Below are 13,381 nucleotides of genomic sequence, written 5' to 3' on the forward strand. Positions count from 1 at the left end.
AGCAAGGTGCATCAATGAATTCATGCGACAAGTTTTGAGGATGACACAAATATGAATTTTCACAAAGTCTACTGCTTCAGTGTCTTTAGATATTTTTGTCAGATGTTACTATGGAACACTGAAGTATAATTACAAGCATTTCACAAGTGTCAAAGTCTTTTATTGACAATTACATGAAGTTGATATTACATGAAGTTGATATTACAAAGAGTCAATATTTGCAGTGTTGACCCTTCTTTTTCAAGACCTGTGCAATCCACCCTGGCATGTTGTCAATTAACTTCTGGGCCACATCCTGACTGATGGCAGCCCATTCTTGTATAATCAATGCTTGGAGTTTGTCAGAATTTGTGGGTTTTTGTTTGTCCACCCACCTCTTGAGGATTGACCACAAGTTCTCAATGGAATTAAGGTCTGAGGAGTTTCCTGGCCATGGACCCAAATTATCGATGTTTGTTCTCCAAGCCACTTAGTTATCACTTTTGCCTTATGGCAAGGTGCTCCATCATGTTGGAAAAGGCATTGTTTGTCACCAAACTGTTCCTGGATGGTTGGGAGAAGTTGCTCTCAGAGGATGTGTTGGTACCATTCTTTATTCATGGCTGTGTTCTTATGCAAAATTGTGAGTAAGCCCACTCCACTGGCTAAGAAGCAACCGCACACATGAATTGTCTCAGGATGCTTTACTGTTGGCATGACACAGGACTGATGGTAGCGCTCACCTTGTCCTCTCCGGACAAGCTTTTCTCCGGATGCCCCAAACAATCGGAAAGGGAATTCATCAGAGAAAATGACTTTACCCCAGTCCTCAGCAGTCCAATCCCTATAGCTTTGGCAGAATATTAGTCTGTCCCTGATGTTTTTCCTGGAGAGAAGTGGCTTCTTTGCTGCCCTTCTTGACACCAGGCCATCCTCCAAAGGTCTTCGCCTCACTGTGCGTGCAGATGCACTCACACCTGCCTGCTGCCATTCCTGAGCAAGCTCTGTACTGGTGGTGCCCCGATCCTGCAGCTGAATCAACTTTAGGAGACGGTCCTGGCACTTGCTGGACTTTCTTGGGCGCCCTGAAGCCTTCTTCACAACAATTACATGGCAAAGAGGGACTTTGCAATTAATTGCAATTCATCTGATCACTCTTCATAACATTCTGGAGTATTAGGGTTGGAGTGAAAGCCTACGGACTGTAGCTCTCCAGGAACAGGTTAGGAGAGACCTAGTGTAGACCCAATGACAATCGCTGAATGTTTTGTTTTGTAACAGATGTCTCTTTCCATTCATCAAATGGCCCGAGTGGAATTATTTCCAGCATCTAAACAGTGGATGAACATGCGCAGGTAGCCTGCTTTCTGAAGTGATTTGTTTGACACTAAAACATCATGGCTGGTTGTGTTCATGCCAAATTAAAAAGTTAACAAATGTTTACGTGAAATTACGTCTTTATTATTAGACCCATGATTTGTTTTGAAATGTCTGTAGTATTCTGTTCATGTACAGTATCTGAAGAGGAGCGCTATACTGTCTGTCCTGGTGCTGGTTTCCCCCCTTTCAAAAAAAAAAACTTGCCCTTCTTTCCACTCTTTTCTATTTCATCTCTCTCTAATTGCAACCCATTCCTCTGGCCAGTGTTGACTTAATTCCAGTAGACAGTGGCGCTTCTCAAAATTCAGCAGGCAGACCTTTGTAAATAAAGGGTTGGCAGAGAGGGGGTGTGCACGACCTTGGTTCTGGTGAGTCAGGACATGGCTGAATTAAAAAAGCTGCTAGAATCCATGGCTGAATGGTCGCCGCTGTGCGGGAAGATGCGAGCGACAGCAGCAGAATGTGCCGTCTTCACATGAACCGAACACTTTCTATGGATGCGTTGAGTGGAACAGTGTGACCGTCACCAAACATACTGTAGGCCTATGTGTGTTTCACTTCAAGTGATCCGATCACAGGAGGTTGGTGGCACCTTAATTGGGAAGGACGGGATCGTGGTAATGGCTGGGGCAGAATCAGTGGAATGATATCAAACACATGGTTTCCAGGTGTTTGATGCCATTCCGTTAGCGCCGTTCCAGATATTATTATGAGCCGTCCTCCCCTCAGCAGCCTCCACTGGATCCAAGCAATGAAGAAATAGGTTGATTTTCTTAACATACGGACGTTGCACAGTTGAAGCCTTTTGCTCCACAAGGAGCTAAAAGGAACAAGTCAAGTAGCTAAGTCAAGGCATTGTAATTAACATAGTGTACAATGATGTCTCCTTGTCTATTCATCTTGTCTATTCATCAATTTAAAAAAATCCCTTCCAAACCTGTGAAATGACCTGGTGTATGTGCATAATGTACAGTTGTTTCCATCCCCTAGTGGTGTGTGGTAGAGCTAGGCCCATGTCTGGAGGCTAGCTAGCTCCAAGCAGGAACACTAGCATCCCAAATGGCACCCTATCCCCTTATAGTGTACTATTTCTGAACAGAGCCTCATGGGCCCTAGTAGTGCAATATATAGGGGATAGGGTGCCATTGGGGATGCAGATAAGCACCCTAGCTAGCTCCATGCAGGAAAACTAAGCGTCCTGGAACTAAACTCCCCCCCACCTTGTTTCCCACAGAGAGGGAAGCTCCCAGGATCCCTTTGATGAGCGCAATTTCCGTCTAACTAATGAGGTGAAATTAGGGGATACGGGGCTTTACATTTTTTTTTTTTTTTACATCAGCCTTAATTCTTCCGATGGCTCATTAAAAACCATTCTGTAAGCGCCCTGTGATGTGATAGCCTGCCCCTTCTGTGTGCAGAGAGAGATTGGGGGGGAGGGGGGGCAGGGTCTTTCTATGAACTAGGGTACCAGTGAGGATTTCCTAAACTGGACAACTTGTTGATAAGTCATTGATAATAATCTGCAACAACAACAAAAAATTGCGTCATTACATTAAATAATGGGGAACAGTAATATATTCAATCAAATTCACGAGTTGATTTAAAACCTATGTTTAACCCTTTATCATGGTTGGTGTCTTGACGGATTTGTCCGAAACATAAGACATTACTTTTCTGTCCTTGCATTTATGGCAGTGTAAGTTGACGTTATATCATATATTAATCATTAATCAGTTAAATTAGACATTGAACTTGGACCCTGTAAGAATCCTGGATCTACAGAAGCTGTTGGACAGTGTTTTTGCATAGAGATCTCAGAAATGCAGGGTAACCACGTAACACTTCGTGTCTCCTTACGTTACTGGGAGAAAATAGTTTTCATGGGCACACAAATGACATTTTCTGAATGCCAGGCAAGTGACGAACAGCTGTTGTGATAGCACAACAGGAGAAGGGTGTAATTGCACACTGCAATTAGGGGCGTTTTCTGATATAGGCGTTTTTGATATCAAGTTACTCCCATTGATGCTCGCTATTGGTCCATGGCCGTTTCTTCATGTTGGAGACAACAGTTGTTGACAACTGTAGCATTGTAACTAAGCTTAACCGTACCCATTTTCGTAACCTCAGTCTCCTAACCTGCCACACTAATTCACTTAACCTGCCACGCAAATTATCCTAACCTGCCACATTAGTTATCCTAAACTGCTTTGTAAACAAATCATTTGTGTTGAGAAACCATCAGTATTGTAAGACAAGACTTGACCAATGGCAGGTATCAATAGGCATTTCCTGTTAGCAGGACACACCCACATGAAGAAACGCCCCAAATTGCAATCTGCAATTACACCATATTTGACCGCAGCCCAAGTGCTGGAAAAAAGCTGTTTGCAAGCAATGGCCAGAATATTTTGCTGTCTAATTCATTATCCTGGTGAAGACAGTTGTGCCTGGATCCACGTTGGATCTAATATCCCTAGCGAATTGATGTTGATCATCTGTTGTCTGCTTGACTTGCAGCAGGGTCTCGTTAGATTTAACAGAGAAAGCATCAAGGTAATGAGTTCCTGTTTTTGTGCCTTGAATTGGACACCGAGTCTAGGTCTACTGTGCGCAATTCTGTAGGATAGACTGTTGCGTAACACCCAGCGCTATTCCTTTTAATTATTTTATATAGTGACAACACATTACATAGCCTAGTGGGCTCATTCCCACTATGATCTGGTAATGTAAATGTAATGAAATAACATGACAAATATATTGTGTTTTCCATGTTACACTTGCAATACAAGGGGCTTGAAGTAGCCTGCTTGAAAAGTCATTGTAACTATTGCAGCCAATTTTTTTATTCTCCTGTTGCCTTAAATGATCCTGGATTACATTTTTGATCAGTTTTTGTGCCACTTTCATTTGTTTCCGGCTGTTTCAAATTCTAATGTTGGCTTCAACTTGGCTTTACATACAAATCCTTTCATTAAAAAAGGAAACTGGTTTTTGGTAACGTTCTCATTATAAAAACAGCGATAGTGAGATTGAAATGGTGAGATGAATACTACTGCTATTCATGACTTTAGCCTACAGAAAAAAACGCCATGCAGGCATCCAATCTATTTAGTCAGGAAGTCCACATTACTCTCACACATTTTAGAATGTAATAATCATTTGAATAAAAGTGATAGAGGCGTACTTTAAAAAAAACACTTTTTGCATGCTTTTGGGGGTAGAAGGAGGGTTCTGTATTAGGCCCTATATGTACAATTATATACATTTCAATACTGTGTAACAATGAGAATCTTGAAAATTACAATTAAGTGCTTGAAAAAGTCCCTGAAAGTGCTTGAATTTGACTTGCCAAAGGCTGTATAAACCCTGCTTAAAGGGTGTATAGTCCTAGTCCTATGTTGTTGTATTGCTGGAGTAATGGGCCAATTTGCACAAGTACCCAAGTGAAACTACATACAAAATGTTTCAAATGTCACACATTAGCCCCATTGTTTATAAAAAAGACCCATAAGCCCTCTCTTCCCCTCCATACATCTCTCTCTCTATCTTTCCCTCTTTCCAAATCTAACTGTTTAGTTTCTGGCAGGGTGGGAGTGGGTGGTAGAGGCTCCGGGAGGTTGAGTCCCCTGCGGCGAGAACAAAAGGCCAAGGAAAAATGTCATCCTGGCAGGCCACACCATCAGGGACGGCCGCTAATTTATCCCTGTGATAATTCCGTTTTGTCAGGGTGTACCACCGAGGAACGAGCTCTAGGCCGAACAGACACAGGGGGATCACAGCCAGGCAGTCCTGTAGCCTTTATACAGCCTTACGTTGTGCCTCAGTGACTATTTCTCGAGAAAATATCACTATGTATCAATTGTACATAACTGCCACTACCTGAGACATTGCTTCTGTTTCTAAAGTTCCACTGTGCATAGCGTCACACTGTACAAAGGGCAGCTTTCTATTTGGAAAGCAATAGAATCTTACTCAAACCTGCCCTGACATTTCAAAACACCTGCATGTACCACATACTAAAAACTATTTCCTCCCCTTAGACCCTGGCCATCAGAGGTCCTGTGGTGCACTCAGTCATCACGTAGCATACTGTAAAAACAGAGAGTATGAACCAATCCCTGGTAGTTTCATTAAAGTAAATATATTCATATTAGGTATTTATACAGACCTATTAACTCAGATTTGGCCTTGACAGAATGTTTATTTGATTGAATACTCTTAGATGTACAGTTGAAGTTGGAAGTTTACATACACTTAGGTTGGAGTCATTAAAACTAGTTTTTCAACCACTCCACAAATTTCTTGTTAACAAACTATAGTTTTGGCAAGTTGGTTAGGTCATCTACTTAATCTAAGTAATTTTTCCAACAATTGTTTACAGACAGATTATTTCACTTAGAATTCACTGTATCACAATTCCAGTGGGTCAGAAGTATACATACACTAAGTTGACTGTGCCTTTAAACAGCTTGGAAAACTCCAGAAAATGATGTCATGGCTTTAGAAGCTTCTGATAGGCTAATTGACATAATTTGAGTCAATTGGAGGTGTACCTGTGGATGTATTTCAAGGCCTACCTTCAAACTCAGTGCCTCTTTTCTTGACATCATGGGAAAATCAAAATAAATCAGCCAAGACCTCAGAAAAAAAAATGTAGACCTCCACATCTGTACAAACAATAGTACGCAAGTATAAACACCATGGGACCACGCAGCCGTCATACCGCTCAAGAAGGAGACGCGTTCTGTCTCCTAGAGAAGAACGCACTTTGGTGCGAAAAGTGCAAATCAATCCCAGAACAACAGCAAAGGACCTTGTGAAGATGCCGGAGGAAACAGGTACAAAAGTATCTATATCCACAGTAATTTCACATTCTTAAAATAAAGTGGTGATCCTAACTCATCTAAGACGGGGAATTTCAGGACCTTTGGAGTAAGGCCTACTGATTTACCAGTTCATCCCCATTTAACACTGGCTGCTCATTCCGTGTTGGAAAGCAAAGGTTTAGGCATAATGATTTATAGTTTGAGCCAAATAAAAATCAATATGTTCATTTATCGTTATTATTATTTGTATTATTTCTGTCTATATTAAAACATCAAGGCAAACATTTTACTGCTTTAAATGAAATAACTCATCTATACAATTGAACTGATTTAACATTTTTATCCATAACTATGGGATGAATAGATTTATGTGGAAAGTGGTGCACTCAAACACTGTATATCAAAACATCTTGAATTGTAGCTCGTCAACCCTGTTATGTGACATTATCCGTTCAGAAGATGTCACCTTGGGACATTCATTCAGTCTCGAGACTCTGAGTCACATCAAAACCTCCATCGCCATCTCAACACAAAAGGACGGTGTCCTTTCTATCCTTTGCCTTCCTTTCAGACCGACTGCAATGCAAATAAAAGTAGATAATAAACCAACAGACATGCAGCCAGGACCATCCAGTGCTCCTACAGAAAGTTCCTATACAGCTCTCTGGTTTCAATGTCAAATCCCCTTTCAGAGTCACAGACACTCCATTCACACTCCATTCTGTGTCAGTGACACTGACGAGGCTTTGTTTACTCCCAGGGAAGCGAGGGAGACACTTCGTATTCAGACCAAACACATTGGACCGTGTCCCAAATGGCACCCTATTCCCTATCATAGTGCACTACTTTTGACCTGGGGCACTATATAGGGAAACGGTGACAATAGGAATGCACACAATCATGATCTGTGTTTGTCAAACGGTCACGGATGGATTTGTTTGCCGTTGCCTGTACAAATGGTAGTTTGCCATTTGCTGCTGAAATGCATCCTTGAACCGCTGATGTATTGAGCCAACAAACGCAACACAACATTCAAGGGAGTATAGAAAACAGGATTTCTTTCAGCATATTTCAGCTGAATTCTATAGCCTCCTTGACTGTCACGGCCCAGGTTTAACAAAGTATTTCAATCTGTTCAGAATGTGAAACTCAAGTAGTCTACTATGTCTTCATTCCAACATCAATTACATTTTTTGTTCAGTTTCTTCTTCTTTTTAATAAAAGTACATTTGTTCAGAGGTTCAGCGGACTCATTTTGTTCTTTCATAGATACATTCTATTATAAATCTGTTTGGATATTTAATGAAACAAACAGACATTTTAGACAAAAAAATCAACTGATAAAACTCATTTGAACCTTAGACAACATCTAAGATCCTCTGGGATTTCAGCACCAGGGACAGCGACTATCTCCCACATCTCTGGTGTGTGTGTGTCTGTTCATTCTGTCCAGCCAGCAGAGTTGTGTTCTGCATGCCCATCAGACAGACAGGCTATGGGGGCATCACTTACTGTCTACCCCAGGTCCCAGGGGAAGGGAGTGCATACAATACCGTTAGCGACCTGCTATATTTTCACACTGTACAGCACATATGATCTGTGGTAGAACACTCACACACAATTCAGAACCACTGTATAGCAAGCGTGTGTGTGTGTGAAACCTCTGTGTATGCGTGCACATGTGTAGTCTACATGCATGTGTGTCCGGATACACACACTCCACCAATGTGTGTGTGTGTGTTGATGTTGAGCGGAGCTTACAGTAGGCAAACTGATGCACATCCATAATGCAGTATATCAGGGGTAGGTGGCAGCCCGGTGTTACTGACGTGTTGCACATTCAGATGCCAGAGGCCCTTTTAATGGCGCCCAGAGCACTCTTTACTGCACTGCTTAAACCGCTTAAATGGATTTCAGCCCTAAATGCATATTTATATTTCAGTTGCTTACATTGCTTTTAATGTGGTGTCTTCTTAGAGAGATCTCTGGAGGAGGATATGGAGACGGGGGGGGGGGGGGGGGGGGGGGGGTTGTGAGTATTTGATTCTATGCAAAGATAGGGTATCTAGTCCTACCACCAGACAGAGCGCAGACTGTTTGTGGGGCTCCTCGGTGAGACTAGCACTCGTTCGTTACTTTGACACTGTGACGGTTGAAGCCCACTTCAGTGTTTCTGTGTTAGTGTTCCTGAGCTAAGGAGAGAGAGGAGAGGTGCATCGATCATCTGAAGAAGAAATCCTCTGTTAACAATGTGTGTACTTAACTACTGTATAACTCATAAGTAGACGTGTTCCACAACACAGAATGTGATGTGCACATGTTTTTCAATGTCATACATCGGAGATTAACCATTAGTCACATTAATCAGTTGTCACATCTACTCAGTGGTGTAGAAAGTACCCAATAGTCATACTTGAGTAAAAGTAAAGATACGTTAATAGAAAATGACTCAAGTAAAAGTGAAAGTCACCCAGTAAAACACTACATGAGTAAAAGTATTTGGTTTTAAATATAATTAAGCATCAAAAGTAAATGGAATTGCTACAATATACTCAAGTATCAAAAGAAAAAGTATAAATCATTTCAAATTCCGTATATTAAGCAAATCAAATGGCACCGTTGTCTTGTTTTTATATTTATGGATATCCAGAGGCACACTCCAACACTCAGACATCATTTACAAACAAAGCATGTGTTCAGTGAGTCTGCCAGATCAGAGGCAGTAGGGCTGACCAGTGAGTCTGCCAGATCAGAGGCAGTAGGGCTGACCAGTGAGTCCGCCAGATCAGAGGCAGTAGGGCTGACCAGTGAGTCCGCCAGATCAGAGGCAGTAGGGCTGACCAGTGAGTCCGCCAGATCAGAGGCAGTAGGGATGGCCTGGGATGTTCTCCTGAATTGGACCATTTTTCTGTCCTGCTAAGCATTCAAAATGAAATGAGTACTTTGGGGTGTTAGGGGAAAATGTATGGAGTAAAAAGTACATTATTTTATTTAGGAATGTAGTGAAGTAAAAGTTGTTAAATATAGAAATAGTACAGTACAGATACCCCCCAAAAAACAGCTTAAGTAGTACTTTAAAGTATTTTTACTTAAGTACTTTACACCACTGCATCTACTGGACAAGGATTTAATTTGTAACTGACACGAAAATCAGGCCCTTACTCTTGGCTTCAGGGTGGGTGTTTGTTATTTTGTGAACTCTGAAAAGGAGATGTGTTGTTGCCATGTATTATATGATTGAATACATTCATTTAACACGTGGCACATCCTTCAACTCTATCCTCCGACGCAGAGATTTAGCAAACTGTGAGCTGTGATGACTACTCAACTATAATATCTGAAGCTATATGTGTCATCTCATCTTCCTTGGTCTTTGTTTTCAACCCACACGTGAAAATGACTACACATACAGCCTATTTCTATGCCTGCGTCCATAATGACACCCTATTTCTTTGATAGTGCACTACTTGTGACCGGGGATCTGGTCAAAATGTGTGCCTTATACAGGAAACATAAGGTGCCATTTGGGATGCACACTATCTTATTGTTATGATCTGGTGGAACAATCAAACGAGTGTGATTCAAGTCTAAATAATGAATCACTTCACATGATGAATTAGTCTGTGCAGCATGGTTGAAATTACAAGCATACGACGATATTAACATTTGATATGATTAGATTGAATGTTGCAGTGTATTTCAAATGAAAAACCAAATGTTCCATGTTTGCTCTCACATCCCAGAAGAGCACAAGGGACTCGGAGGGAGAAACTGGGGAAGGAAGAACATTATACTTCATTTCAAATAGATGAATCAGTCTTTCATTGTTCTATTTGAAACACACATTTCTTGTTTCCTTGCATACACAAACGTGTACGCGACATTGTCGTCTGTAACAAGCTACCTGCTCGTGTAATAACGTATTCTCTCATCATACAACAATGCATAAACCATGAGGTGTAGCCCGATATATTTGCAACTTTGAAAGATTGCTGGGTCTTGTAGAAATTCCCTGTAACGCACAGCGTTGCGATTGACTGCAATGACAACAAGCTTAGTCCAATGATGCTGTGACACACCGCCCCAGACCATGACGGACCCTCCACCTCCAAATCGATCCCGCTCAAGAGTACAGGCCTCGGTGTAACGCTCATTCCTTCGACGATAAACCCGAATCCGACCATCAGCCCTGGTCAGTGAAGAGCACTTTTTGCCAGTCCTGTCTGGTCCAGCGCCCATAGGCGACATTGTTGTTGGTGATTTCTGGTGAGGACATCAGGCCTACACGCCCTCAGTCCAGCCTCTCTCAGCCTATTGCGGACAGTCTGAGCACTGATGGGAGGGGTTGTGCGTTCCTGGTGTAACTCGGGCAGTTGTTGCTGCCATCCTGTACCTGTCCCGCAGGTGTTGTTACACATGGTCTGCCACTGCGAGGACGGTCAGCTGTCCGTCAATTTATTGCCCTGGCCACATCTGCCGTCCTCATGCCTCCTTGCAGCATGCCTAAGGCACGTTCACGCAGATGAGCAGGGACTCTGGGCATCTTTCTTTTGGTGTTTTTCAGAGTCAGTGGAAAGGCCTCTTTAGTGTCTTAAGTTTTCATAACTGTGACCTTAATTGCCTACCGTCTGTAAGCTGTTAGTGTCTTAATGACCGTTCCACAGGTGCATGTTAATTAATTGTTTATGAGTAATTGAACAAGCAAGGAAAATTGTGTTTAAACCCTTTACAATGAAGAGCTGTGAAGTTATTTGGAGTTTTACGAATGATCCTTTGAAAGACTGGGTCCTGGAAAAGGGACGTTTCTTTTTTTGCCAAGTTTATATTTTTGGGGTGGATTTGTTCTTTAAGGCTGTAGACTTAGAGTGGGAATATGAAAATGGATCAGTTGCATCCATAGAGAGTTCTTCAATCAGATCTTGGCATTCCTTTGTGCTCCCTTCTTTTGCCGACTCAAGTGCAGCCTGCACTCCGAAGATAGGCATACTGTAGATGCTGTTTTTGCTTAAGAACTGCACACCAAATCTGTTTTTACGTCGTCTTGGGGGTGACCCACCTTGCACACGGTGCAGTTATTTTTTGTTGTTGTTGAGTTTTCTTGCTAGTACGAACAAACAAAGAGGAGTTCTTTATTATCACTATCACAGAATGCTACTTCGATAAACTCTTTTCATTTCCAAAGTATGACTTGGCACATGGCTTCCTCAACCGCTGAACTGCTCTTTGCATACTAATGGTTTTCTATGTTGTTCCATACAAACTTGAAACTTTCGGATAAGAAAAATCTTGAGGACCAAGGCCCATAATCACAAAGTCTCAGAGAAGGAATCAGTTCTGCCTTATAGATCATAACAAATAAGAGGGGGAAGCTGATCCTAGATCAGTACTCCTACTCTGATGGACTTTGTGAATATGGGCACCCAAATGTTTACCCTAAACAGTTTGTTGGCCCTTGCTGCTATTAATAACTGAAACCAATGATTTTTATGTGTCATACGTCTAGAGAAAACCCATTGCTATATCCCAAAGCAATAATGCACAAGTCTCTGTGTCTATTTAATCCATTGCTTTCATTTTCTCAGGTGTTTTATCACATTAAAGATGAGTCTACATCCCTGAAGGAAAGACATTAACTGCTTTCTGCTTTTTTAATGAAAGCCACCATATACTGTATATGTCTTGATAATGCACGACAGTGAAGTCCGAATGACAGTGAAAATGTACAAGGACTGTCTGCCGTTATCAGATGAGCTTTCTCATTGAGCTTCAACCAGTGGGCTTGTCAGCCAGTAAGAGGATGAAAACAAAAGAAAAGCTTTATTATAACATTCTAAAATGAGGTCATTCAATACAATGTCTGTTTTTCAAACTTCCCCTGTTGAGTGACACTTGTCTGAGTGCTGATAAAATCCTGTATAGAAAAACAACTGACGTTGAAAATGAATGGGGGTCCACCGTCCCTCTTCTGCCCTCCCCGGCATGATGTGAAGACGGGCCTGAGAAACATGTTAGCTAGCCTCTCTCCCTCCCTCACTTGCTCTCCTCTCTGTTTCAGGTCAGTAGGGAGGGATACAATAATAGTTATTGGCAGTAGATGAAGAGACTGCTAATTTCCTAGGAGAGAGAGGAGCCATTGGGGCCCTTCTAGTCATAAGCAGTCAGGTGGACTAGCATTACAGGTGGAATAGTAACCTCTGATATCAGTTATTGCAGAGTGCTTTTCCTATGCAGGTAGTGGCTGGATCATCAGGCTAAACTGATGGTGATTGGTTGCCCAGATGAGAGACGTAGCCAATAGGCTGCTCCTGGGCGGACCAAGTACCTCTGTCTGCTCACCATAGTCATTGACCTTGAGGGGGAGGATGAATGCTAGCAGAAGAGAAGAGAAAAAGCTATTATGTCCCAACAAAAAGGACAATATGCTTTGTGAATAGCAACTGCAATATGTTGAGATGGACTATTCAGTGTATTTTTACAGAAATGCAGTAGAAAATGCATGTTGAATGCCCACTTGGTAACTCCATGTGCATTTTACAACAATACTGGTGAATACTGTATCTGCACTGAGCTACTTCTACCATTTACCACAATAAATGTCTCTGTCGTCACTTATTTGATACAAAGAAAATGCATTTTTAAAAAGCGAAATACAACTCCTTTAGACTGTGGCAAATGGCATTGGTCATTATGAACCATTCATACCCTGATCTCACTACATTTTCCAGACATAATGTTCCAACACCATCACACTTATTGCATAAATACACACCCATACATGCATAATGTACAGACACACACATGCATATACACTGAGTGTACAAAACATTGGGAACACCTTCTTAATATTGAGTTGCACCCCATTGTGCCCTCAGAACAGTCTCAATTTGTCTCCTCCCCTTTAGCTACACTGATTTTAAGTGGATTTAACAAGTGACATCAATAAGGGATCATAGCATTCACCTGGATTCACCTGGTCTGTCTGTCATGGCCCTAATGTTTTGTACACTCAGTGGATATTCACACACACACACACACACACACACACACACACACACACACACACACACACACACACACACACACACACACACACACACACACACACTTCAGGGCATGAGGGGCTAAATGACTTGTAAAACGGCTGAGTGATGAGGAGGAGAGGAGGAAAAGCCTCAGAGATTAGCCCAAGTTGA

This window comes from Oncorhynchus mykiss, chromosome 7 (genome assembly GCF_013265735.2).
Source record: "Oncorhynchus mykiss isolate Arlee chromosome 7, USDA_OmykA_1.1, whole genome shotgun sequence".
Taxonomy (NCBI): Eukaryota; Metazoa; Chordata; class Actinopteri; order Salmoniformes; family Salmonidae; genus Oncorhynchus; species Oncorhynchus mykiss.